A 4,392-nucleotide genomic window follows, 5' to 3' on the forward strand; every position below is an offset into this window, starting at 1 on the left:
TTCCGCTCATCCCACCGAAGCCAGAAGAAACCAAGAGCCCTCCAGCACACATTGGAGTCACAGGAGCTGTGTTAGCAGGGGCCACACACGGCTGCTATGAACCATGTGGCTGAGCCCAGCTCACCTGGGCTCATGGGGGCCTGGAAATTGGGGAGCTGCAGACCTGCCCTTTGCAGCAGGTCCCCTTCCTGCTCACCTTGCCATCCTCCCCCCGCTCCAATCACTCTGCACAGCACAGAGCCCTTGGCGTGGGTTTCCCTTCCCTACAAATTGCAACAATTGTCCTTTTTTTTTGGCCAGGAAAACCTAGAAGAGGGGGATCAGGAGAGAACTGAGGTCTCAGATGGCCCTGCCAGTGTCCGCTGGGTCCACGCTGCATTAAACACTCACTCGATTTCAGCTCCGAGACACACAGCTGGTCGAGGCTCTTCCCTTAGAAAGCTTTCTATTAAGAAATCAGCATCTCTGCAATGTCATAGTCAACTTCCTTTTCCCTGTCTCATCACCGCCAGCTGCCCTCACCCCATTCTCAGGGAATGGTGCAGTTTTCAAGCAGAATACGGCTGGCACAGCCATCCCCAGGCAGCTGCTCGGTGCAGGCACCTCCCCATCACAGCCTTCTTCCTAAAGCTTCACCTGGAATCAGCGAATAAAAGTGCAGGGGCTTAACAGCCCTAATCTGCCTAAACAGCTGCTTAAAATGCTCTGAAACAGTGTTCTTCAATAGGGAGAGCTGAGCATCCCCCGTACTTTGCCGAGCTCCCAACAGAGAGCTGCCACGGCAAAGAGAAGTGCCCTAGAACCAGGCATCGTTCCCACAGGGGCCTGATCCAGGCAAGCAGAGCCAGCGCTGAGGAAGGGAGTCCTCCAGATCATCGCTGCTGAGCATCGCAGCGGCATGATGGAGCAGGGGACAAGAGAGGACTTCCTGGGCCAGAAGCTGCATGTTGTCCCTGGTCCCTTCCCCGGCACACCGGTGGAGGCTTGGGGGGTCTGTCACACCCCGTGCAGCTACACTTTGGTTGCTCTCATGTATGGGCCAGCAGCACCTCCAGCCCCATGACCCGTCCAACCCCATGGCCATTGCAAGAGCAATACATTCCCCTTCTCTTTTCTTCTTAAAAACAAAGCTCTCGGGCATCCAGCCTTGCAGCATTCAGTTAATAGATAAGAGCGACCTCGGCAGCCTGTTTTTCCCCCCCACTCTCCCCCCAAACCCTCTCTGCCTCGTGCTGTTCAACTCCTTGTTTCACATTCATTAAAAAGCAGTACAGGAAATATATGCAGAAGAGAGCAAACAGCAGCAGGAGAAGGAGGGAGGGGAGGCATTATCTCCACCGGCAAGGAACTCCACAATGAGCAAGCAGAACAAAGCCGCAGACGAGGCAGGTTTCCACAGGAGGCCCTTTACTGTCCAGGAAATCGTGTTCCTGACGAGAGCCCTTCTCGGTCTTATCCAATTAGTGCTGTTCAGCACTAGAAGGGGATTGACAGTCACATGATGACTGTCTCTATAAATTAATCATTCCAAATGTTAAATCACTCCAAATATAACAGAGATGTAGCCCGGGTTCTGCAACAGAGGGGAAAACCCAGAGGAGGCTTTGAATTTGTATTTTTGTGTGAAATACCGGGAGATTTTAAACTTTTCCCTTGGTGGGCAAAAAAACTCATTCAATAGGAACAAAAAACAAGCCTTCCTGACGCCTCCAATTTCCTCGAGTGCTGATATTAGAGTCTTTGTATTTCCCAGCTCCCTCTTAAACAGGAAACAATTACTGTTTACATCACTGTACTATTCTTTTTCTAGAAGATAATACACCGATTTCTTATAGGTTGTGTAGCATGCTGAAGTCTGGTTATCCCTGGTGAAATATAAGCATGGAAAGAAAAAAAACAGCTTTTGTAGGGCGCACCATACCTATAGATGGTAGGGGTGCAGCACAGAAGGTTTGCCAGTCTTTTAATGATACATCTCTTCCATTAATGGAAAAGAGTCCCAAAGCCCCACGTTGAGGTACCAGCAACCAACATTCAACCTACTGAAAAAAGATGTTATTTAAGGCATGAAGCCCAGAAGCACCAATGCTCCAGCCCGGGGAGAAAACCTGTGCTTGAGAAGTCATCAACATCCTCCTTGCATGGCCACTAATTTGGCGGCTCTGCCTGAACCTGCATATACACCCAGGGTCAAGAGTTTGAGATATTGCGTCCAGTTCATCACCAAACCTGCTCCTGACCTTAACGGACAGGGCAAGGAGAGAAAAATCCTGGGCAGAAATAACCAGAAGTTGCAGTTACTCACCAAACCAAGAAGGGTCATTTCCCTGGGTATAACTCAGCGTTAGTCTCAGCCAGTACTGAGCTCCCAGGAGACACTGATGGAGAGAAACAGTAGCTTCTTCTACACGTGTTCTAGCTCAGTTATAACTTCCCCAGCACACATTATTCAAGTGGCCCCTCCAGGCTCACATGGAATTTTTTGGGGAAAAAGAGGTGAATCCCCAAAAAGGAGTACCCAAATAATTAAAACTTCTATTAGCTCTTTTGTATATATAGGGATTTACTGGCTAAAGGGGAAACAGAAGCGGAAAAGGCCTGGGGGAGATCAGGGTGACGCCTGTCTTCAGTTTTCAATTGTTTAGAACCAGTAAAACCAGAGGACACCAAAAAAGCTAAGGTAAGCCAGTGCTAAATCCCACTTTCTTTTCTTGGGTCCCTTTTATCCAACTGGAAGGTATCAAAGCCAAAGAGGATCAGAACAGAAGCCACCATTTTGCAAGCGTGGCCCCGCATAGCCACAGCACACGTTCACCCTGGCCAAGATGCCAGTTTGGGACATTCATATTCTTGGTGATACACTGGTCACAGCCCCGGGCAGGGGCCAGCAGGTCCTGCTGTCCACATCCCACAAGACCTTTGCGGACAGGGAGAAGGTTTCTGCCAAGACTACTTCTTCTTACACACGTCTAAGGTTCACGCATGGGGCATGGACTCCCTTCCCCTGCGTGCACACTGGCTGGCATTTCCAGGGAGCTGCATCACCGTGGGACAAGGATTTCTCACTTCCAGAGCCTCACTACTCACCACACTTGCAAACACCATGCCTACTCGAATGATTGCTACTACACTCAGAAACACAAGCTCTCCAAACGTGGCACTGCTGCACTGCAAACCTCCCCCCTCCACCTCCAGACTCCCCAAGACTAATGTGATCCCTTCTCCCTGCCATAAACTTCTCGGCAGGAAGAGCACAGACAGGCAGCCTGACGAACAGACATGTCGCCTTGCCCTTTAGCTGCTGTTCACCAGCCTGTGATACCAGGCTTCATTTTGCAGCTCTCCCCCAGCTGCGTTGTGTGTATTCAAGGGAAAGATGCTTGGGAAGCAGCAGGGCTCCTGGCAGGAGGGAGACTTAATCTCAGTGTCTGAATACCTGCTAAATATTTTTGTCCTCTGTCGGAAGAGAAAACAAATTGATCCTGTCTTTTCTGTGCTGGCAGCATCCACCTGCACCAGGACTCTGCTCTGAGACATGTATAAAATGGAAGCTCACTCCTAACATACAGGGTAGAGAGATCAGAAGGGGGTTGCTGGTGTTTGACACAGAATCACAGCCCTAATGGTTGTACAAACTTATTCTCTACTTACAGGGGGGAAGAGGGTTTCCAATTCCAGGAAATAGGGTGGTTTGAACCCCAGCAGAACCAGACAGGGACACTTAAAGTGCCAGGAACGTGCAGGGAGGCTGGACAGTGCTGCTGGAGTGGTGCAGGCTCCGTGTTCTGTCCCTCTGCAAAGGTCCCCCCCGGCTCTCCCCACTTCAGTGTGAAAAGCCAGAGAAGTTGCCCTCATCTCTGCAGCACCCTGACGCATCTTACTTATGTCTAGTTTCCAAAGAGTTGCAAGAGCTACATTCGTGATTTTTCCCCTGTAAAAGTAAGACTGAGCCTCCCAGCAGGCTTTTTCCTTTTTAACTAGTTTCAGCTTTGGGAAGTGCCAGCCCCCAGATGGAGCACACCTGCAGCCACAGCTGGGGTGCCGGACACAGCACAGGAGGGAGAGGCCCCATTAAAGATCCAGCACACCCTGGCAGCAGGATGCTCCTAGCACATTGCCCTCCCCAGGGACATCCAGCTCCCCGCCTGGCTGCTTGCAAAAAAAAAGTCCCATTTTTTGAGCAGATCTGATCGCTCTGTTCCATTCTCTGGGTTAAACATTAGGAGGCACTAGAGGGCAGCTGAAAGCTGGTGGGAACCTTCATCACAGCCTAGGAAGGGAGAAAAACAAATAAAACCAAAACAATAAAACGAATGCCACATCGTTACCTCTAAAGCACATCACAATTACCAGGGAAGCGCCTGCCTGCTTCACCCACAGCAGGGATTTGGG

General features: G+C 50.3%; 1 protein-coding gene across 1 annotated transcript in view; it reads right to left on the reverse strand.

Moving 5' to 3' along the window:
* Window positions 1-4,392, reverse strand: part of OPRL1 (opiate receptor-like 1) — a 10,583-nt gene that overhangs the window by 5,885 nt on the left and 306 nt on the right. The gene's annotated exons all lie outside the window — the stretch shown is intronic.

The sequence above is a fragment of the Pygoscelis adeliae genome, unplaced genomic scaffold (assembly GCF_000699105.1).
Source record: "Pygoscelis adeliae isolate BGI_AS28 unplaced genomic scaffold, ASM69910v1 Scaffold286, whole genome shotgun sequence".
NCBI classification, from domain to species: Eukaryota; Metazoa; Chordata; class Aves; order Sphenisciformes; family Spheniscidae; genus Pygoscelis; species Pygoscelis adeliae.